Raw genomic sequence first — 25,062 nt, 5'->3', positions numbered from 1 at the left:
CTTCCTCTCTTGCTACATAAAGAGTGTCACAACGTGCTATTTTTTTTTCCTCAGGTATGTTGCCTTAGAGAAACATATTAGATAATGAATTATTCAGGGTGATTTCCTAGGCTGGCGGAGAGGCGCACCTGTCTGAGATGCTTATAGATTTGATTAGATAACATTTGTCAGCTGCATCAGCCGCAGGTAACTCCTGACGAGAATTGTATTTCCCTGTAGGTAGTGGAACCAAGCGATGTTCCAGATTTCATGGGGTTGCCAAAGAGGCTTGCAGGGGCGTCATGCCTAAGAGGCTGTACAACAGTTGTCAAGGTAATCAGACTATTTGCAGTCACCATTTTCTGCTCTTTTTTTTTTCCCCCTAAGTACCTAAATGGAAATGTAAGATAGCCAAGAAGAGAAGACATGTGTGTGTGCTATAAATAGATGATTTTCAATCAAAGTGTAGTCGATAATATAATTTCGTTGATAAATTCCTGTGAGTGCTGGTCCTCTCTTTCCCTCTCTTGTATGTCTTTGGGTGTAACTCTTGAATTATGAATACGCAATAAGCCTTGCTTTTCCTGTCAAAAGCTTGTCTTCATATACCAAATTATAATACGTATACCCAGGAGATTTTCCATTTGTGTAAAATGTCTTTTATTTTAGAAAAGTTTGCATTTTCTGAATATCTCTTTTGGAATTGCTTAAAAAATACATCCCCCAGAAAAGCCCAACATTATTTATTGTGTTGGGTAGGAACATCTGTGGTTTTGCTGTTAACATCATCAATGAGAAGGTAGAGCTTAAATCACAGTATATGAGAAAGTATTTAAGTGACAGAATGCTTGGATTCAAATCTAGCTTCCCCACCAACAGGCCCCACCTTAGGGAGGGTCCATGGCCTTCCCCAGATGGCACCAGTGGCTACTTAAAACCAGTGTTGTGATATTAAATAGAATAATATATGCAAAGTGTTCTGGCTCAATGTTAATAGCTTTTCATAAATGATAGTTTAAAACTTTGGTAAAAGGTAGCAAGGTAGAGTGGGAAGAGTGTGAGGTAGGGATTTGGAAAAGCTGGCTGTAAAATCTTTGTAATTTCCCTCTAGTCCACAGTTTTGTTATTTGTTCTGTGAAGGGTTTGAATTCAATGGTTTCTAGGAGCTGCTCCAATGGTTGAATCTCACCATTCTATTAAAAGGACCCCAGGCCTACTTTGAGGGGGGAGAGAGAGAGAGAAAGATAGCAAGAGAGAGAGAGCGCGCATACATGCTTAACTAGCTGTTTCCTTCCTCCTCCCTTCTTACTTCTTTTACTTTCATTTTTCTCACTCCCTCCCCTAACCTACCCACTACCTTCATATTACAATTGGCCCTTTGTATCTACAGATTCTGCATCTGAGGATTCAATCAACCTCAGATGGAAAGTATCAAAACTACAACAATAGAAAATACAGTATTAACAATCATTTACATAGCATTTATATTGTATTAGGTATTCTAAGTAATCCAGAAATAATTTAAATTATACGATAGGGTGTGACTCCATCTCCTATCAGGGACTTGAGCATCTGGCAGATTTGGTATCCTTGGGAGGTCCCTGAACCAACCCAGCATGGATACCGAGGGACAACCGTACATGTCTTTCCTTGTTTCCTTATTGTGTCACCCCAACATTTATGAGACACGTCAATATAGGAAATTCACTTTCTTCCTAAAAAAACTTGTTCAGCAACCCCTTGTTACCAAGCCAGAAATTTCCACATTGTGGCTGGAACCATGCCATTGACAGACATTAAGATGACGATAACTATTTGGGTCCATGAAATCAGGGGTTGTTGGGACATTTAGCAGGGCTGAATAAGGTTGCTTCAGTTTGGAACTTCAAGTGGAGCTCAAAGTGCTGTGGTCAATTCAGGTTGTGAAAACATAAATCTTAGATCTATATCATTCTGCGAGAAAAGGAAAAAAAGCCTGTCAGTTATTTGATGGATTCTTAGTATTAAGCCACAAGGGTATTGTTTAGATAGTTATGTTTAAGTGTGTGTATTACTCTGTTATCACACTGCTATAAAGATGCTGCTAGAGACTGGGTAATTTATAAAGGAAAGAGGTTTAATTGACTCATAGTTCTGCAGGCTTAACAGGAAGCATGGCTAGGAGGCCTCAGGAAACTTAAAATCATGGTGGAGGGCAAAGGGAAAGTAGCACATCTTACATGCTGGCAGGTGAGAGCGTGTGAAGGAGGAACTGTCAAACACTCACTAAACCACCAGATCTCATGAGGACTCACTCACTATCACGAGAACAGCATGGGGGAACTGCCCCCATGTTTCAATCATCTCCCACCAGTTCCCTTCCGTGACACATGGGATTATGGGGATTACAATGAAAGATGAAATTTGAGTGGGACACAGAGCCAAACCATATCAGGGTGAGTGATTTGTAAACAAAAAATATGTGCACAACCACAGATGATTGGCTAAATAAAATACCAGAATCGTGGAGCCATTAAGACATATGCAGTAGAAAGAAAACTAAGTGACTCTGAAGGATGATTAGGTAGCAAGTTAAATGGTATGTGCCACTTCTGTGCCAATGGAAAATATGTCTGTATATGAGACTAGGTGATGAAAAGTTAGTAGGAATTATCTCCAAATGCTGACAGCTTGAACAAATTGATCGCTACACTTCCACTATACAAACTTTTAACTTTAAAAAGAGGGGTGGAAATGTTAGCCTTTATGACAAAGACAAAACAAATGCCAGACTCAGAGGTGCTGAACTCACACTCGTCAAGGAACTAATTTTGCAGACGAATCTGCACTGGATAAAAGGACATAGAAGGCAGCTCTATTCTTCAGCCAGATATCGCCCTGTGATTTGAACTGACTCACTTTTTCAGTTCGCCTACTCTGAGCTCCTTGTTCAGTCCCCTGATCTTCTTTATTTCTGTTGGTCAGAACTGAACTACAGAATGGTGGATTCTGCCTTGAGCTTTGAAAGTGAGTCAAGGAGAGAATTAAGCAGCAATTCTAAGAGATAAACACATTAAGAAATATTGCCTAAGACTAAAAAAATTGCCCCCAGATTTTTCTCAAGTGCTGCGGAAATGAAAGCAGAAAATTGCTCTGTGCCATTTCTGGGGCCCACTGCTATTAGAGACAGATGATAAACCTCACCAAATTGGCACACCAGGCAACGGCTGGAGCAGATAGACATAGCTTGCCCTTTTTAAACAGAGCGAACATGGCAACAAGCTGATTGCAGCTAAATCAAACCCTCCCTCTGAGCTCTTTCTGGAGGCCATCCGTTGAGAGGAGTAAATATAAATACGTATGCGGACGTGTCTCATGTTCCTTTACTTAGCTCCCGCCAAAAAGGGCAGACAGGATCTAAACAGCGTAAGCTTCCTCCTTCCTGCTTCACTGGAATGTGGTCTCAAATTACCCTGACTTTTAGGCAGATTTGGGGTTTCAGTCTCCCAGGAAGGCTCAGTATGCCCTCCGAATCAAACCTGAGTTTTAATCTTAGCTCCAGTGTTTATTAGCTGAGTTATCCAAGCAGGTCCTCCCTTCCCTGGTCCTTAGTTTGAGGGATAACATGTATTACATTTTCTGTGTTACTCTCCCACCATTCCTGCAAACTGAGTTACTTTGCTGCTTTTGTTTTTGGCAGTTGGATCTCCTTTAGTAAATGTGTGAGAAAGGGGTTGAGAGAAGGAGAGGGAGAGAGCCCAAAGAAAGAAGACAGGGAGAGCACAATAAAAGACCTTGAAAAGGTGGAATCATAAACAGGTGAAAGAAAAGGGGAAGGAGAAAGAAAGAGAGAGGTAATAATAGGGTCTGGGGAGTTCGAGAAAGTCCGATGAGAGGGTATGGAGTGGCCATAAAATTCCCAGAAATAGGAATTGGTGGTGGAGAGTTCAGAAACACTAAAGTTTTAAAGCATAATGTATAAAGTTATACCTATGTGTGATATCCCTCAATTGCAACGGTTCTGGCAGTCCCACACAGGAATTGTATGTGCATAACTGGGCTTTCCTAGGAATAAAAGTGACAGTTTCCTTCATTGGGCACACTCCGTTAGTATAAATCAAAATGTCTTAGATCAAATTTGTACCCCTACGGCATAATGTAAATGATGAAGGGAAGGGACCTCATTTTGTCACTTTCTTTTCAAATATCAACTTGTATTAAAGAAAACATTTTTCTCAATCACAGGTGCAGATGTGAAGGATGAGTGACATCTTGATGTCCTTTCTTTGATAAGTCTCTTCCCTTGGCAGCTTCTCGTATACTTTTAGGAACAAGCTTCAATTTATCTTTTATAGAGTGGGTCTGTATCTTGGAGCCAGCAAAGCTGCATTTAAAAGTGTGCTTCCTGCTTGAGATTCTCAGAGGAGCAGCAAAGGAAAGAGCAGAACATTGTCCTGAATGTCTGGAGAGCTCATGTGGGGGCTGAGCCATCAAATGTAACTGGTATCATCAGGATCCCTTGCATTTCAGTTTCCAAAACATTTCTTTTTTTGTTTTTGAGACAGAGTCTTGCTCTGTCACCCAGGCTGGAGTGCAGTGGCATGATCTTGGCTCATAGCAACCTCTGCCTCCCGGGGTTCAAGTGATTCTCCTGCCTGTCTCTTGAGTAGCTTGGGACTACAGGCATGTGCCACCATGCCTGGCTAATTTTTGTATTTTCAGTAGAGACGGGGTTTCACCATGTTGGCCAGGTTGGTCTCGAACTCCTGACCTCAGGTGATCCACCCACCTCGGCCTCCCAAAGTGTTGGGATTACAGGTGTGCGCCATTGCTCCCGGCCCCAAAACATTTCTTATACTCACTCACTCATTTGATCTCCATCGATTAAAATCCACTGTGATAATTGGGGCAGGAATACTTGCTCCAATCTTCCTTTACTGGTGAGTAAAGTGAGGCTTAAAGAAGTGAAGTAGGGCCGGGCGTGGTGATTCATGCCTGTAATTCCAGCACTTTGGGAGGCCGAGGCAGCAGATCACGAGGTCAGGAGATCGAGACCATCCTGGTCAACATGGTGAAACCCCGTCTCTACTAAAAATACAAAAAATTAGCCGGGCGTGGTGGCGGGCGCCTGTAGTCCCAGCTACTTGGCAGGCTTAGGCAGGAGAATGGGGTAAACCTGGGAGGCGGAGCTTGCAGTGAGCCAGGATCGCACCACTGAACTCCAACCTGGGCGACAGAGTGAGACCCCATCTCAAAAGAAAAAAACAAAAACAAAAAAGTGAAGTAAATTGCTGGAGATGAAGGCACATACACTAGTCTGCTGATGTAAAACTATAAATGTAAAATTCTTAATACACTGAAAGGCACATAGTAGGTTCTCAATACTTTTAAATCTTACCATATTGGCCACGCCATATATATTTATATATGAATTGTTGAGCTGTCACTAGCCAGTATGTAGTGACTTTACTTTCTGTTTCGTTTCTGTGTTCAGTCTCTGTGATAGTTTCAGCAGCCCCTTGATAGAGAATTGACTTATGTTAGGGATGTTTCAGTAGAGCCTGTTTTCCCAAGGCTGTTGTTTTCTGGCTTTCCCATGGATATATATTTTTTGTGGCAGTTCTTGAAATGAGGGAGCTTTTGGAAAAGATAAAGGTGCCATCATGGAGGAACTCAGACAGGTTTCCCAGCATTGCTGTGCCTCTCCAACATCCAGATCATTGGGAATCACGATGCTGGTTCTCCAAGTGCTAAAAAATACCAGAAACCTTACAGAATCTCTGTATAGAATGCATTCAACACTAAAATCAAACTTAAGGTAATTTAAACTCCGTGTATATTCTTTGAAAAAGGATTATTTAACCATATAGAAAACCCACTATTTCTTAGCAAAGTTAAGAGGGTGAACACTTGTCGAAGTCTTGAGGCCCTTTGGAGCTTTTTTTTTTAAAATGGTGGGGGTGGAGTTCAAAAGTTTGAGGCCACCTAGGATTCAGGCTTTCTATGTGGAAGAAGTTTTCTATTGTTATAATGTAGGAGTGCCTCACATTTTAGAAATTAATGGTGTTTGAGAAAGGAGTAGGAGGAGAGTACTTCTTTCCTTATCTGAGCAACCAGGGCACCATTTTAGGAAATTTGTTATTGACAAGAATGTCACTGACATGGTCATCTTCTGCTGCTGCTGCTTTTCCATTTTCTCTTCCTCCTTCTAATCCTCCTCCTACTCTCCCTACTCCCGCTTTCCTCCTCCCTCTTTTTTTTTTTTTTTTTTTTTTGAGACGGAGTCTCGCGCTGTGTCACCCAGGCTGGAGTGCAGTGGCGATCTCGGCTCACTGCAAGCTCCGCCTCCCAGGTTCACGCCATTCTCCTGCCTCAGCCTCCGAGTAGCTGGGACTACAGGCGCCCGCCACCACGCCCGGCTAGTTTTTTGTATTTTTAGTAGAGACGGGGTTTCACCATGTTAGCCAGGATGGTCTCGATCTCCTGACCTCGTGATCCGCCCGTCTCGGCCTCCCAAAGTGCTGGGATTACAGGCTTGAGCCACCGCGCCCGGCCTCCTCCTCCCTCTTTTCTCCTCTCCAATCCCCCATTTCTCTTGTTGCTTATGTTAATTTTTTAACTGATAAAAATTAACATTTTTTAATTAAATAAAACATACGTATCATGTATAAAAGTTGTTTTTAAATATGTATACATTATAGAACGGCTAAATTGAGCTAATTATCACATATATTACCTCACATACTTATCATTTTTTTGTGATGAGAACACTTAAGATCTTACCACAAACTTAGCAATTTTCAGGACTACAATACATTGTTATTAACTATAGTTACCTGTCGTACACTAGATCTCTTGAGGTTACTTCTCTTATCTAACTGAAATCTTACATTATTTTGTTTGGTTGTTTGTTTGTTTGTTTTGAGACAGGTTCTCACTCTGGTACTCTTTAACATCTCCCCAACACCCCCTCACCCTCTCCAGACCCTGGTAACCACCATTCTACTCTCTACTTCTATGAGTTCAACTTTTAAAGATTCCGTATATAAGTGCCATCATGCAATATTTGTCTTTCTGTCCTAGCTCATTTCACTTAAAATAATGTCCTCCAGGTTTATCCATGTTGCAAATCAGGGGTCCCCAACCCCTGGGCCATGAACTGGTACTGGTGTGTGGTCTGTTAGGAACTGGGCCACACAGCAGGAGGAGGGTGAGCGGCGGGTGAGCAAGTGAAGCTTCATCTGTATTTATAGCTACTCCACATTGCTCACATTACTGCCTGAGCCCTGCTTCCTGTCAGATCAGCAATGGCGTTAGATTCTTACAGGAGTGTGAACCCTGTTGTGAACTGTGCATGCCAGGGATCTAGGTTGCATACTCATTATGAGAATCTAATGCTTGATGATCTGTCACTGTCTCTCATCACCCCCAGATGGGACCGTCTAGTTGCAGGAAAACAAGCTCAGGGCTCCCACTGATTCTACATATGGTGAGTTGTATAATTACTTCATTATATATTACAATGTAATAGTAATAGAAATAAAATGCACAATAAATGTAATGTACTTGAATCATCCCCAAAGCATCCCCTCCCCCTGCCTGCCCCCCACCCCCCACCTCCACGAAAACCAGTCCCTGCTACCAAAATGTTTGGGAACTGCTGTTGAAAATAACAGGATTTTCTTTCTTTCTTTCTTTCTTTCTTTCTTTTTTTTTTTTTTTTTAAAAAGGCTGAATATTATTCCATTGTTGATATATACTACATTTTCTTTTTCCATGCATCAGCTGATGGACACTTAGGCTGACTGCATATCTTGACTATTGTGAATAGTGCTGCAATAAACATGGGAGTACAGATATATCTTTGAAATACTGATTTCATTTCTTTGGATAAATAATACTGGGATTGTTGGATCATAGGGTAGTTCTGTTTTTAGTTTTCTGAGGAACTTCCGTGTTATTTTTTATAGTGCCTATACTAATTTCCATTCCCACCAACAGTGTGCAAGACTTCCCTTTTCTCCACATCCATGTCAATATTTCTTTTTTGTCTTTTTGATAACAGCCATTCTAACAAGTATGAGGTGATATCTCATTGTGGTTTTAACTTGCGTTTCTCTGATAATGTGATGTTTGGTACTTTTTTATATACCCATTGGCCACTTGCATGTCATCTTTTGAGGAAATGTCTATTCAGATCCTCTGTCCATTTTTAAATAATTGGATTGTTTTCTTGCTATTGTTTGAATTTTTTATACATTTTGGATATTGACTTCTTTTCAGATGTATGGTTTGCTCATATTTTCTCTCATCTCTTAGATTGTGTCTTCATCTGATTGTTTCCCTTACTGTGCAGAAGCTTTTTGTTTGATGCAATCCTAGTTTTGCTTTGGAGCTTTCCCGCTGTTTTCTTCTAGTAGTTTCATAGTTCCAGGTCTGTTTGTTTTTTATTTTTATTTTTTTGAGATAGGGTCTCACTCTGTTGCCCAGGCTAGAGTGCAGTGCTGCGATCATGGCTCACTGCAACCTTGACCTCCTGGGCTAAGGCAATCCTCCCACCTCAGCCTCCCAAGTTGCTGGGAGTGCAGGTACACACCCCTGCACCTAGCTAATTTTTTTTGTATATTTTTTTTTTATGGAGATGAGGTTTCCCTATGTTGCCCATGCTGGTCTTGATCTCCTGAGCTCAAGTGATCTGCCTGCCTGGGTCTCCCAAAGTGTTAGGATTACAGGCATGCGCCACCATGTCCAGTCAGTTCCAGGTTTTACATTTAAGTCTTTAATCAATTTTGAGTTAATTGTTGTATATGCTGTGAGATAAGGGTTGGTCTCCTTACATTTTTCTGCATGTGGATATCCAGCTGTATCATCTTTTTTTTTTTTTTTTTTTTTTTGAGATGAAGTTTTGCTCTTGCTGCCCAGGCTGGAGCGCAATGGAGTGATCTTGGCTCACTGCAACCTCCGCCTCCCGGGTTCAAAGGATTCTCCTGCCTCAGCCTCCCGAGTAGCTGGGATTACAGGTGCCTGCCACCATGGCCAGCTAATTTTTGTATATTTGGTAGAGACTGGATTTCACCATGTCGACCAGGCCAGTCTTGAACTTCTGACCTCAGGTAATCCACCCGCCTCAGCCTCCCAAAGTGCTAGTATTACAGGCGTGAGCCACCCCCATGCGCAGCCTTATCTTTTGTTTTTAATACTGAGAGAGTTAACAAAATAGTGAAGAATAGTTTAGAGATTCATTATTGTAGTAGCAGTGTCAAGAGTCACTTGCAGTGGCATCAGCTGTTTGGTGACTGTTTTCGTTGCATGTCAGTGGTGGAGACGTCCCCAGACTATCCCTACCAAATGATGTTGGCTGTGTTTTATATCTATGTGGCCTCTCTTGGTTCCTGCCCATTTTCTTAGCTTTGTTCTCAACTTTCTGTTGATTCTATGAAGTATAGTGTATACTTACAATAAGTTCTTTTCTATATTTAAGTTAGAATTGATTATTGTTGCGTGTAATCAAGAACACTGACAGGTAGAGTGACTGATAGCAATTTCTGTACTTTCCTATCTGCCTATCCTTATTTGACTTACCCTACAAGGACTGATTTACATTCTAGCTCTTGAATGGAACCTTCCCAGACTAATTCATTTCCACATTGATTTTGTGCTCTCTGAGTCTGTGTGGCCTTATACTACTTAACATTTTATCATGTGATAACTGGTAATTTCTTCTAACTGAATTAAAGTAATTTATTTCAAATTCAAAATTCCATCAAAAGCTCCTCAAGGGCAGGTTCTTTTTTTGTCCTTCCAACTCCCATTTTTCTCCTTTTCCTCTCTCCCTGGTGAAACTTTTTATGAGACTAAGCACAGCAAAGGTCAGGTAAGAAAATACTTTGTTTTTTTTTTTTTTTTTAATTGATATATGTGATAGTGCTTTGTTGATTAACAAAACATTAAATCAAGCTCGTGTAGTCCTGTGTTGAAACATTCTATGTTTGCGTTTATATCTGAACAAGGATAATATAGGAAACTGACAGGCTTGAGTATGAACTCTGAAGCCAATGGACTGGACTTGACCTTGGAAAGCTTTAACATGTTTTAGCTATATGGGCTTAGATTGGCTTTAATTTGCTCGCACATAACATTGTTTGTACATTTTTCTTGCAATCCAGGATGGAAAGAGGATTTAAGTAAAGTAATAATAATGTCAAGCACCTGAGGCACATATCAAGAGCTTAGTAAATTCTGGTCCTCTTTATTGATGAATGTATTTATCATCCATGTGATGTGCCTTATCAGAAAATTAATGACTTCACAGAATGAGTTAATAGAACTGAAATATTAAAAGCAAGAGAGGTGAAAATTCTACTGTCCATCAGCCCTCCTTGTCTACCTACAGTATGCATTTCTGGGGTCTTTTAGGTAGGATGTTGACAAACTAGAACATTTTCAGGGATGAGGAACCAGGATATTAGAGAATTGCCCTGTGGAGGACGAGTCTCGCTTTATGTTGGTCTGGAAGTAACATCTGCAAACAGCTTTTTTTGTGGTGGTATATGAATGGTTATCTTCTATTCTGCCATCTTGGTGACATCCCTTTATTTATTTATTTATTTATTTTTGGAGACGGAGTCTCACTCTGCAGCCCAAGCTGGAGTGCAATGGCAAGATCTTGGCTCACTGCAACCTCTGCCTCCCAGGCTCCCATTCTCATGCCTTAGCCTCTTGAGTAGCTGGGACTACAGGCATGTGCCACCACACCCAGCTAATTTTTTGTATTTTACTAGAGACAAGGTTTCACCGTGTTTCCCAAGGTAGGACATCACTCTTTAGATGCTTTATTGTTTGACCTTTCATGTGTAGGTCTGTGACTGTCCTAGAATTAATATTGTCTATTGCATGAGGTAGGTAGTCAAGTTTCAGTTTTCCTTATTTTCATAGGAATATCCAGTTGACTCAGCCACATGTTCAAAGGCCATTATTTCCCTATAGAACTTCAGTGGCATCTTTGTCCATATTTGTGTGGACTGGTTTCTTATCTCTATTTTATCATACTCACATTTTTGTCTGTTCTCCAAACTGATACCTCACTGGTAGGTCTAACATATGTTTTAATATCTGGTAGTGTACGTTTTCTAGCTTGTTCTTTCTCAAGTACTGATAGTCTTATAATAAAATGAATTTTATGATTAAACTCGTATGAGTCAATTTTGATTGCTGCCAAGAACCTTGATACAGGAATCAAGTCCTCTTTAAACCAAAGCCTGCACCTAATCGTCAGCTCAAACTCACCTCTTCTACTTGAAATAAACATTAATATTAGTAGATGAGTTAGTATACTTAGAAAGATCTAACGAAAGACACTCTGGTTCCCTAGGAACCTTGTGGGTCATCATTTGTAGTAGAAATAAGGTCATATGTGTGCGTGTGCATGCATGGTTGTGTGTATGATTTAAAATACAAGTTTCGTTTTTTTTTTTTTTTTTTTTACACCTGAGACTCAGAAAATTCAGTCAGCATTATCCAGGTTAGTTTTCTCATGTGAATGATAGGCATAATACTCATCACTTGTATATGATAAATTAGCCACTTATTTAAAATACTTCTCATAAGTAGATGTTTAAAAATATTCACTAATGTTCATTTATTTTATTTTAATTTTTTTTCAGGTGGAATCTTACTCTGTCACCCAGGCTGGAGTGCAGTGGTGCAGTCTTGGCTCACTGCAACCTCTGTCTCCTGGGTTCAAGCAATTCTTCTGCCTTGGCCTCCCAAGTTGCTGGGATTACATGTGTGTGCCACCACACCTAGCTAATTTTTGTATTTTTAATAGAGATGGGGTTTCCCTATGTTGTCTAGGCTGGTCTCGAACTCCTGACCTCAGGTGATCTGCCTGCCTTGGCCTCCCAAAGTGCTGGATTACAGGTGTGAGCCACCGCACCCAGCCTGATGTTCATTTATTGTATCCACTTACGTGAATCTAAGTACGAAATCTCTGATGTAACAATACAAAGTCAAACAAACCAGGGAATTAAGGCCAGATGAAATCAATGCCCACAGTTTTTGTTCCTAAAGCAGGTGGAAATCTCTTTAGCCGGTTGAAATCAGTTACCCATTGCAGAGTCTGGTTAGGACTGACACAAAATTAAGTTTTTCAGGTATGTTGAAGAGTTAAGTACTGGTAACATTCATGTTCCAGATCAGTGATTTCCAAAATGCTCTGGAGAGCTCTAGCATTCTCTAGAAAGCCTCAGAGATTGTCAAAGAGAGGAGGTGATGGAAGGGGCCCAGCAAGCCTGACTCTTGCTCTGTGTGAGTTCTTCATCATCTCTTTAAATTAATGCCTCAATCATGTCATTCAAACCACACAGTGTGGCTCATGACAGTGGACTCAGTGACCAAAGCTGATTTTTCTTCCTTTTCATTTGTGCAAACCCAAGGGTGTTACTTCACTGAGTACTCATCTCTACTGTGTGTACCTTGAGAGGGTCTATGATCGATACAGTCTTGGTTACCCCTCATGATGGGGTTCAGTCAGGTGAGGATTTACTATAGGCTGAATGACATCTTCTCCTTGAGTTTGGTCTTTGCTGATTTGTGAGGGCACCCTGTTCTTTTCTCCTACTTTGGCATTGACTCCCTCTCTCCACGGAGTTGTATGTTGTCTCTTAGGAGCTCAGTATGTGATTCTAAATTCAGATGATCAGATAGCTAAGAAAGTGCTCTAATAGCTTATGCTCTCATGAAATATGCTTTTTTGTTTTCTGTACATAATTGCCTTTGTATTTTTCTCCCCTTATCCCCAACTGACAGTGTTTTAATTAAAAGTTGAGGGGAGAGAACATAAGGAAGTCTGTGGAGGAACATTCTTGCTTTTTGTTTAATCCTATCCTGCCAAACAATGCTTTTTAAGCCTTCTGGTAAGCAAGCAGAGAGTCAAACATGAGAAAAAGCCCCAAACAGCATGTTTTTAAAAAAAGATTTTGTTTATTCTCATCTTTTAAGAAAAGACTTAGAATTCAAATGCTTTTGTTCTCTCAATTCTATTGCTTCAAGAAATGAATAGAAGCACTGAATCCTCTTATTCCTGAATCAAATAAAAATAGTCCAATCATATATGTTAACACACATATATAAACATTTATATTTATATATAATATGTCATGTGCGTAATTTTTGAATTGCAGATTCAGTAAGGAACCTAATTTAAATCAAATATGAAATCCAAGCCTGAATCCAGTTGATTAAATTAAAAACAAAGATAGATCCCATAATCTAAAAGTTTCACAATTCTACTAACTACTCAGTTACTTCTTGTGATTTTTCTTTCTTCTAAAATTCACATTCTGCAAATTGTGTCCTAAATGGATGCTTCTTTATATTACTGTTCATAGGAATACACAAGGGAGGAATACATCATTTTATTTCCTCCATCGGGTGGTTTTCTCTGTTCAATTCTGCAGAAAAATAGAAGCTGCAATATAGCTAGACAAGAAATTTATTTCTATCCTCATTGTCAACCTTACTCACTTTTAGCTCTTCTCTGCAAGTTATACACATCTCTCTCTAGTGTGATCTTCTTCCTGACATTATTCCTGATCCTTGTTTCCAAGGAGAGAAGGAGACATGCACAGAAGCCATGTGCCTTCTCCTAGAAGTATAGTAGGTTGACTTTTGTCATGTTTCTTTTTGTGATTCAGGGTTATTAAAGGCTTCTTTAGCCTAATGTTTATTTTCCAAAGTTGAGTCAGTCCATAAATGGTCTTTGCAAATAATCAGGCAAGAGATGGAAGAAATAAAAGCTATTGTAAGAATTTCCTCTTTCTATGAATATACATATTATTAAAGACTTCACCAGATTTCACCATCGTCTATTTTGGGGACTCTATTATTTGCACAGGAATCGTACTTTTGACATCAGTCCACTCTTGGTACACTTAAGAGACTTGGTGATCTTGCTACCAACATGAGAAGGCTATTTCTTTCACACCTTAGGGAAAGTCAGTTGACTAGATAAAAATAAAAGAAATAGAGATTATGAATGAATTGTGTCGTAACATTTTTTATTCTAAATGCTTATAAAATGACCTAGGATAAAAAAGATTCTTGTTGAGGCTGGGCGTAGTAGCTCACGCCTGTAATCCCAGCACTTTGGGAGGCTGAGGTGGGCAGATCACGAGGTCAGGAGACCAAGACCAACCTGGCTAACACAGTGAAACCCTGTCTCTACTAAAAATACAAAAAATTAGCTGGGCGTGGTGGTGGCGCCTGTAGTCCCAGCTACTCGGGAGGTCGAGGCAGGAGAATCGCTTGAACCCAGGAGGTGGAGGTTGCAGTGAGCCGAGATAGCGCCACTGCACTCCAACCTGGGGGACAGAGTGAGACTCCGACTAAAAAAAAAAAAAAATCTTGTTGAACTTCTCTGTTGCCCAATGATGTGGGAGATAGAACTGAAGTGGGCATGGGGGTTCTCTTTAAAATTATTCTGCAGGAATAGAAGGCTCTAAATCTCAGTCACTAAGCACAGATCTAAAAAACTGTTTCCAGGAAAAAAACTGAATTGCAAGAGATGAGGATATATGAAAAGGACTGACTGGCAGTAAGGCTGAATAGAAGAAATTTGTCTTTGGTTCTCACTACCTTATTTCTGGGTTACATACTATGCTGGTCATTTGTCTGTCAAAGATTGATTTCCTCACCAGTTCTTCCCTGCTGTGCATTCTGCTTAACTTCATTTTTCATGAATCTTTTGCTCTTGGTTTCTAGGCAGGTTTGTCAGTGGAGGCATGAGCACAGAGCCAGATGCCAAGAAGAGGGAGAAGCCAAAAGATTACTCTTCTCACTCTGTCTTAGGGTTCTCTTTGTACCATGTACATCAGATTCATGGTTCAAGCTTCTGTTGATTGGGCCTCTGTGGTTCCAATTTTCATCAGGTGGCTTCTGCTCTTGGACTCCAATAACATTGCCATATCTCTTTGTCCCTCTTAACTCCTGGTATCTTCCTGTTGTTTCTGATGTCTGGCTTGTTTCACAGTCTTCTATTTGGCTTCCTAGCTTTTTCATTACTTACCTAAACAATTCCCTGTATTGAATCCCCTCTGAAATACTTAGAGTAGTTTCTATTTTCTGGCTGGACCCTAACTTATAGACTCTCCCTTCCTTTCACTACTTTTTTCTTTCTTTCTTTTTTTTCGGTGAGAACATAATGTTTCTTGATTGATACCTGCCTGTCAACGTCACATTCTTTATTCATTTTACAGATTTTTATGGGTGTTTATGTGTCTGTAATGACTTCCAGAACACATCTATTTCTTTTTTTTTTTTTTTCTTGAGATGGAGTCTCTGTCACCCAGGCTGGAATGCAGTGGCATGACCTTGGCTCACTGCAGCCTCCACTTCCTGGGTTCGAGTGATTATCCTGCCTCAGCCTTCCAAGTAGCTGGGACTACAGGCCTGTGCACCTGGCTAATTTTTGTGTTTTTAGTAGATAGGGAGTTTCACCATGTTGGCCAGGCTGGTCTTGAACTCCTGACCTCAAGTGATTCACCTGCCTCAGCCTCCCAAAGCGCTGGGTAACAGGTGTGAGTCACCTTGTCCTGCCAGAACACATTTATTTCTTAAGAACAAAACAGGTAAAGAACATAGGATTCAAATTGCAATCCTAACAGGTGGTTGGACAAGTCATTTGCATCTGACTCAATTTTCTCAGCTGACAAATGTGAAAATTCCCATTAAGAATTATTTTAGCTTACATTTTTGAAAGTGACAAAAACATTGCTTTTTTTCAGACTAAATGATAAATGCCACAAGTTTAGGAGTCCTTTGTTTATTCTTACTTAGCAGCACTATTAACTGTCTTAGTCCTACTAGGTAGTCATTTTAAGGTGAAATTTGAAGCGAAGGAGCTATTGATGCATTTCAGTTAAATATATAAGCTGTCTCTGACTTTAGCTTTTATTCTATTTGAAGTGGGGGAGATTATGGGCCTTTTCCCTAAGTCTAATGATGGATACTTCCTGTCTAGATTCTGGCCAGCGGCATTTGAGAGGAAGGCAGATGAAACTCTTTTTATCCTATTTTCGAGACAACTGTTAAGTAGCCACTGCCAGATCTAAACCCTGGAAGGGACATTTAAAGTGTAAGATATTTATTATTTGTATAAAGAAATATCCCTGTATTTATCCACTCCTCAATACCTTAAAGCCCCTAATTCCTGATTCTCCAACTTTAGTGGCATCAAAATCATCCTGATGAAATAATATGAAATATTCAGAATCTCAAGCTTCAATCACTGAGGTCTAGATCGAGAAATTCTAGGTCGGGCCTAGGAATCTGCATGTTCATGAATTCTCTGGTACTACAAATGCAGATTTTCTGCAGATGACACTTAACCACTCTGTACAGTAGGACTTAGTTACATTCCTGTAGAGAGTATTTCTCAGAAAGTCGGGCCCAGATGCATTTGCTAATAATTTACCTTCAACGTTATTGTTTTTTAATAGTCTGCCAAACTCCCTGTTCCCTCAGAAGCTCTAATTCTCACAATCATAGCCTCTTTTAAAGACATTCCTATTTCTATACAGTGGTCACTTGAGGAACTATGGGACACCTGCTAAGGAAGTTAGCATTAGATTAGTCCCTAAAACTTCGTATATTCAAAGAATGGTCTGTCTTATATGAAGAATGTAAAACAATTTGGCCAGGCATGCTGGCTCACACCTGTAATCCCAGTGCTTTGGGAGGCTGAGATGGAAGAATAGCTTGAGGCCAGGAGTTTGAGACCACCCTTAGCAACATAGTGATACCCCATCTCTACACAAAATAAAACAATTAGTTCAGTATAGTGGCACATGCCTATAACCCAGCTACTTGGGAGGTTGAGACAGGATGATAGCTTAAGCCCAGGAGTTGGAGGTTGCAGTAAGCTATGATTGTGCCACTGCACTCCAGCCTGGGCAATACAGTAAGACCCTGTCCACCCCCCCAAAAAAAGAACATAAGACAGTTAGATTCTTTTGAAAGCCCTAGACTAAGGAATAAGACAAGAAAAGTAAATAAACTGTATAAACATAAAAGCAAGAAAAAACTATCATCTGCAGATGATACAATTTATCAATAAAATGGAAGAGAATTAACTGAAAACTCTTATAAATAATAAATAAATGAGGAAGATGACCAATAAAAACATATTTGCAAAAAATTTTACAATTATGATTATTGGACTTGGACTTAGTTGGCTGCATGTAATTTTTGCAATAATGTTTGCTATAATTATTGACACACTTGTAGTGATAAATATTTGTTTCTTTTATTCATTTACCCATCCATCTATAAATGTATCACAGGTTGATGCCAAAACAGATCCTGAGGTAGTGATTAGTGGTGATGCAATCAGCATGCATTCATTTAGTAGTTAAGGGATAGGAAAAAGGAAGCAAATGAGGTGTGAATGGAGGGCATTCAAAGGAAAGTGGCCACTGATTTACAATAAACCAGAAGCAACACAGTCAACTGTTCAGCAGATTCAACTGCTCATGATCACAGAATGCTTTTGGAGAGATAAACTGTGCTGTAGAATAATACTTTGGAGGAATAAAGGATTAATATAATTTATTCACGGGCTCCTCATATACTATCTCTCATTGGTCATTTTTAAAAATTTATTTTTAATTTTTGTGGGTACCTAGTAGGCATATATATTTATACAGTACATGAGATGTTTTGACACAGGCATTCAATGCATAATCACATCATGGAGAATGGGGTATTCATCCTCTCAAGCATTTATCCTTTGTGGTACAAACAATCCAGTTATACTCTTTTAGTTCTTTTAATGTGTACAATTAAGTTATTGGCTATAGTGACTCTGTTGTGCTGTCAAATAGTAAGTCTTACTGATTGTACCCATTAATCACCCCCACCTCCTCCCTCTACTACCCTTTCCAGTCTCTGGTAACCATCCTTCTACTCTGTGAGTCCTCGAGTTCAATTGTTTTGATTTTTAGATCCCACAAATAAGTGAAAACATGAGATGTTTGTCTTTCTGTGACTGGGTTATTTCACTTAATGTAATGCTGTCCGGTTCCATTCATGTTGTTGCAAATTACAGATTCTCATTCTTTTTATGATTGAATAGTACTCCATTGTGTGTAAGTACCACATTTTCTTTATCCACTCATCTGATGATGTGCATTTAGGTTGCATCCAAATCTTGGCTGGGTGAAGAGTGCTGTGACAAACAGAGTGCAGATACCTCTTCAATATACTGATTTCTCTTCCTTTGTGTATATATCCAGCAGTGGCATTGCTCTGCCATATGGTAGTTCTGTTTTTAGTTTTTTGAGGAACGTCCAAACTGTTCTCCATAGAGTACTAATTTACACTCCCACCAACAGTGTATTAGGGTTCTTTTCTCTAAATCTTTGCCAGCATTTGTTATTGCCTGTCTCACTGGGGTGAGAGTATATCTCATTGTAGTTTTGATTTGTGTTTCTCTGATGATCAGTGATGTTGAGTACCTTGTCACATGCCTGCTTTTTTTTCCTTTGAGATGGAGTTTCGCTCTTGTTGCCCAGGCTGGAGTGCAGTGGCGTGATTTCAGCTCACTGCAACCTCCACCCCTCAGTTTGAAGTGATTCTCCTGCCTCAGCCTCCCGAGTAGCTGGGATTACAGGTGCCTGCCACCATGCCTGGCTAATTTTTTGTATTTTTAGTAGAGACGGGGTTTTGCCATGTTGGCCAGTCTGGTCTCAAACTCCAGACCTCAGGTGATCCACCCACCTCAGCCTCCCAAAGTGCTGGGATTACAGGCAAGAGCCACCGTGCCTGGCCTCACTTGCCTGTTTGCCATTTCTGTGTCGTCTTTTGAGAAATGTCTTTTCAGATCTTGTGCCAATTTTTTGATTGGATTATTACATTTTCCCCTATAGAGTTGTTTGTGCTTTTTATACATTCTACTTATTGATCTCTTGTCACAGAGGTAGTTTGCAAATATTTTCTCCCATTCTGCAAAGTTTGTGTTATCAGGAATTAAATCCTCCAGTCTCGTTTCATTTATCTCTGTTGGCAGGCAGTATAAAAGCCATATCCAATATCCTTTGGTGTGGCAGTTTGAATCCAAAGCAATACGATAAGGCAGAGATTACTTTCAAGACTAGCAATTTTGCATCCCATTTACAATATTTTTTGCCTACCCAACACCATAAAGATATTTTCTTTTTTTTTTTTTTTTACAAGCTTAATGTTTTATCATTCACTCTTAGATCGACACTTTAGATAAAATTAACTTTTGTATTTGATGGGATGTAGGGGGTCAGTTTTAAAGTTTGTATATCCAATTGACCCAGCCAATTATTATAAAGGCTATCTTTTTCTCATTGCACTGCAACTTCACTTCTGAACTTTTTAAAACACAATCTTTCATTGGGTCTTTTAGTGTTTCCTTGCCCTGATAACTGTCTAAATTGCATATTTTTATAAGTTTTGATGTCTAATAGTGTAACTGCATGTTTCTTCTTCAAGATTGTTTGGACTATCCTTTGCCTCTCTATAAAATTTTAGATTTGACTTTTCCATTTATACAGACACATGGAAACCAGCATATATACATTTAAAATTTTTATTGGAATTGCATCAGATCTAAAGATAAATTTTAGAGAAGACTGGTAAGTTTAGATTACTGAGTCTTGTATCTATGAACATTTCTTTTCATCATTTAGTGCTTCATAGTTTCTTTCTCAATAATAGTTTTTAAATTCCAGCATAAAGGTCCTATACACTGTTCTTAGATATATTCCTGAGTATTTGTTTTTGGGGGAATAATGTTTTAATTTGCATTTTTTGGAAAATAATTTTCTTTTGTTTGTTTCTGGTGCTTAGTAATTTGATTGGTTTTGGTATTGACCCAGCCTCCAGGAATTTTTGTTAAATTCACTTATGTCTAATATATTTTACATAGAGTATTGACATTTCTATGTACACAATTATATTATCTGTAAATGATGACATTTAAGTTCTTTTCTATACTGTCTCTTTTTAAAAAAAATCTTAAAGCCGTGGCCAAGCCTTTTTCCATTCTTAAATGTTGAATAGAATTGATAAGAACTGGCATTGTTTTTACCATTTTTGATTGTCTTATTCCATTTGGGCTGCTATGACAGAAAAGCCATAAGCTGGATAATTTATAAACAACAATAATTTATTTCTCATGGTTCCAGGGACTGAGAAGTCCAAGATCAAGGTACCCAGCAGATTTGGTGACTGGTGAGGGCCCTTTCCTTATAGATTGCACCTTCTCTCTGTGTCCTCAGTTGGTGGAAAGGACAGCAAATTCTGTCTGGCCTCTTTTATAAGGGCATACATTTTATTCATGAGGGCTGTGCTCTCATGACCTGATCACCTCCTAAAAATCCCACCTCTCAACACTTACCACATTGGGGATTATGTTTCAACATATGAATTTTGGGGGGACACAAACATTCAGTCCATAGCACTCTTATTGGGGAAATATTTCAATATTTCATCATGAAGTATGAAGTTTTTTTATATGAAAATCTATGAAATATGAGGTACAGTTTATTTTAGATATCATTTGTCAGATTAAGAGCTAATTCTATTTCTAATTTGCTGTTTAGTTTCACAATCATGAAAACTTTTTCAAGTTTATTCAATGCATTTTTGGCATCTATAAAAATCATCATAGGATTTCCCCCTCATTTTGTTCTCTTAATTTGGTGAATTACATTGAATTTCCTTTCCTTTTTTTTTTTTTTTGGTCCTAGGAAGCCTTGCTTGAGAGTACACTGCATTTTTAATGCTAAATGAATCTGGTTTAGAAGAAACACAATTTGGTTGTAACATATTTTCCTATATTTATTCTGTCCAGAATTTTGTGTCTATATTAGTAAAAAATAGATCTCTCTTTTTTTCTCCAGGTTTTGATGTTAAGCGAATGCTGATATATGAATTGGGGATTTTCCTCATTTTTTTCTTCCCTTCTATCAAAGAAGTTATAGACTGTTGGGGTTCTTTCTTCCTTTAAAATTTAGAAGAATTCACCAGGCAAATCATCTGCATTGAAATTGTATTTGTGGGGATAATTTAATAATGGATTCAAGTCAAAAAATTTTTAATAGAGATAGTGTCTCACTGTATTGCCTAGGCTGGTCTCGCACTCCTTGGGTCAAGCGATTCTCTGGCTTCAGCCTCCCAAAATGCTGGGAATTCAGGTGTGAGCCACTGCACCCAGCTTAACAGATTTAATTTAAAAAGTGGATATACAGCTATTCAGATTCCCTACTCCTTCCTGTATTGCTTTTAAGTTGTATTTATCTAAAAAAATTTTATTTCATCTACATTTTCAAATTTATTAGCATAAAGATGTTGATAATATCTTTTAAAAACAGCTTTATTGAAGTATACTTGATATACAAAAAAGTGTACATATTTAATATGTACAATTTGATGAGTTTGGACATAATGCCAATACCCATAATACCATCCACACAATCGAGGCAAGAGACATATCCAACACCTCCTAAACTTTCCTTGTGCTTGTTTTTTTAATTTTTGGATACTATAATCTTATTATCTTGTTAGTATCTTTGGGAACTGTAGTGGTATTCTCTTGTTCATTACTAAAATTGATGATCTGTGCAAATCTGTGCATTCTTTTTCTCTTTCCACTAATCACTTTTGTTAGGAAGCTATCAATTTTATTGTCTTTTCAAAGAAACAATTTCTATATTTGTTGCCTTTTTCTTTGGTGTGTTTGTCTTCTATATTAATTTCTGCATTTATTTTTGTTTGCTTCCTTCCCAACTCCTGATTTTCATAGGGCTTGATTTTATATTCTTTATTTAAAACATTTTTTGAGATGTATACTCAGCTATTCCTCTTTTTTAATACATATATTTAAGCTGCATCCAAATGTTTACGGGTATGGTGCTCTGTTTGTGTGTGTGTGTGCGTGCGTGTGTGTGTGTGTGTATGTAGGTGTGTGTATGTAATATCTAGTTCATTTACATTTACTGTAATACTAACTGAATTACTATTTGTTTTCTATTTATCTTACCTCAGCTTTCTTGCTTTTTATTGATTAATCACTTTATACATTCTCATTTCATTGTCATCACTTATTAAGTTGTCAACTTTACTATTTTTTTGTGGTTCCTCTAAAAATCAAAATACACATCCTTAACTTCTTCCAGTGTGATATAATTTAGTACTTTTACCACTTCTGAGAAAATCTAGAATTTTAGAACACTTTAGTTCTATTTATCTTCCTCTTGCCTGTATTATTGTTAACTTACATTTTTCTATATATATTAAACACCACAATGTATTACTATTATTGTTTTGGACTATCAATATTTATTTAGATTCCCTACTTTTTTAAACACTGTTTTGGTTCTTCCATCTTGAATTCCCATGTTTCCATGTGGGATAATTTTCTTTATGGCTGACCAATACTCTTTAGAAGGATGCTTATTATATTTTATTTAGTGTTTCTAGTTTTTTAAGGATTTTTTTCAGGATAAGCCACCATATTCCAGAAATAGAAATTAGTTCTTCCTTTTCATTGGACTTACCTTTTCTGCGCAGAATTCCTACCTTAAACTGGGTAAGTGCCTAGATTTTCTTTTAATCCTGCTATTACTTTCAATGAAAATTCAATAACTTAGTAAAATTAATTATTTTAAACTAACAAGCTCAATACGACTTCACTTTCTGCTACAGAATTCGTAGTTTAAACTGGGTAAGTGCCTAGTTTTTTTTTTTAATCCTGCTATTACTTTCAATGAAAATTCAGTAACTTAGTAAAATTAATTATTTTGAACTAACAAGCTCAATATGACTTCACTTTCTGCTACAGAATTCCTACTTTAAATTGGATAAGTGCCTAGTTTTTAAAAAATCCTGCTATTACTTTCAATGAAAATTCAGTAACTTAGTAAAATTAATTATTTTGAACTAACAAGCTGAATAAGGCTTCACTTATTTTTTATAGCATGTAGTGCTGCTTAAGTATGCAGGAAATTAATTTATTTTAAAATTGTTGGAAACACATGGTTAAGTGAGGCTTGCCAAAACAGAATATACTAAAATCTAAAACACTTCATTTCTTAATCAAATATAACATTTACTTTTTTTTATAGTTGTAAAGTTCTTTTCTCCTAATATCCTTATAACTGCTTTGAATTTTCTCTTAATGCACTGTGCTGCTTCCTTTCTGTTTGCTTTTGTATTTGATTAATTTTGTCCCCTGAAACATCACCTACTTTCTTGTCTCGCAGCTTGGTAATAGTAGCAGTTGTTGCTGTTATTTTCTTTCTTTCTTTGTTCTGTTAGAGGGGAAAAAGGAGAGCCCAGGAAATGTTACCTGAGAAAACCCTGTTTTGAGTCTATAATAGCATCTACCTGTTACTTCTTGAGATACTACACACAGGGTCATGGTGTCAGAAATGATGTCAAAAATCTCTATTAGCAAAAATCCCTTCTGCAACCATAATACACTGACTTGGAAGATTGTTATGCTGTTTCTCCCCCTTAGGCTTCATTTGGCATGTGAAATTTATAAACATTGCTGCTGTCTCAGGTCTGCATGTTAGAAAAATACATGTCTTTGAAGAATCTGACAGACTGGCCAAAGCCAAACTTTATTTCTATTATAAAACAAGTCTTGTCTGTTTGGATTTATTACATATAATTAGGAGCTTACTGGAGTCTAATGAAGGCTATCTGTACATCGCCACTGTTGCAAAAACGTATCTTTGACGATCAATATTTCGGGAGTAGAATAGAATTTAATTTTATGTGTTAGATATATTTTGGTATTCAGGGATTGTCAGACCTTTGGTTTAAGGAAGTTTGATGGGGTTACCTTGGACTCCATTGTTCAAATGAAAAGTTCAGAATAGAGAGTATAATGGAATTTGGAATCTATTCTATCTGCTTTTGAATACGGCCCAGCTATTATATTAATACCAAGACAGATAGGACAGAGCTGGCCCTATGTGCAATTTTTCTTACTTTGAAGCCAGCTACACGAAGAATTTTTATGTTTTGTTTTGGAAAAGCAGGTAGATTATATTCTTGGTTCATCTTTGTTTCACAGAGGTAAAATTAGAGGCTTCAGCCTCCTGCTGGCAGAACAAGCTCTCAATTTCTCGCTGTCGAAATTCAATCTGATTTCTATCTTTTTCACTAAAAAGCTGTCAACAGCAAATAAGCATTCCCCATCCAAGAGTCACATTCGTTTCTGAGGTATACAAATTCCTCTCATGGGAGAGGATTCAAGTAATTTAAATTGTTTTTGACTTTTAATTTCTTAGGAAATGGGAAATGATATTAGCATAGACTTTAACTACAGGCCCTAATGGAAGAAGAAAAGGCATGTGTGGTTACTCCCCAGTGTGACATCTCCAGGACCTTTAAGCTTGTTTACAATGCATAAAACAGGATTTCTAGCTGCATTCTCATTTGCAGCTAGTGATCTAATCAGAGCTATCGCTGCATGCTCTTAAAATGCATCAACATAGACTCATTTTTTCGTTGCAGACTTGGTATAGGAGTGTGTACTGCCAGCATAACAGGAGGAAGTGCTTTTGAAATTAATTATGTTTTTCTTTCTTAGAATTCTTAGAGTTTAGTTTGGGAAATGGCCTTTTCTGAAAAAAGATGAAATTCTAGGTAACATACTCTTGCCATACAAAGCCATTTAACACAGTGGCTCTTTCTTTCCTGTTTTCTTACTTTTGCTTTATGTATTTTTAAAAAAATTTATTTAAGGTAAGGGTTTAATAAAGTATATTGGTTTATAGCTGGGCCTTTATGATGAGCACATGTATTACTTTGGTTATAGAACCTCTGTAAATAGGCTTGTAAAAATGTGAGATTTTTGGATTTTAAACTGTAAATTTCATTATTTTCTTCTGCCAGTTCATGCAACCATTCATAATCTCAGAATCTCTTAATTGGGATAGCAAGTGGTAGGCACTGTGTACACGTGCAAAAGAATAAGCTACCAATCGCAGTTAGAGAAAATCTCCCCGTCTGTACAAATGCATTTGATAGTATTTAGAGAAGAAGCAGCATTTAAGATTTAGAGTG

General features: G+C 38.1%; 1 long non-coding RNA gene across 1 annotated transcript in view; it reads left to right on the top strand.

Annotated features, from left to right (window-relative positions):
• Positions 1 to 2,309, top strand: part of LOC103880479 — a 32,002-nt gene extending 29,693 nt beyond the window's left edge. The window contains exons 2-3 of the long non-coding RNA XR_002519269.1: positions 220 to 312; positions 2,119 to 2,309. This is a non-coding gene — a long non-coding RNA (uncharacterized LOC103880479). The remainder of the gene's footprint in view (positions 1 to 219; positions 313 to 2,118) is intronic.
• Positions 2,310 to 25,062: the final 22,753 nt, after the last annotated feature.

Source organism: Papio anubis, chromosome 18 (assembly GCF_008728515.1).
Source record: "Papio anubis isolate 15944 chromosome 18, Panubis1.0, whole genome shotgun sequence".
Classification (NCBI taxonomy): Eukaryota; Metazoa; Chordata; class Mammalia; order Primates; family Cercopithecidae; genus Papio; species Papio anubis.
The sequence above is the reverse complement of the archived record's forward strand: the minus strand, read 5'-3'. Positions and strand labels throughout refer to the sequence as shown.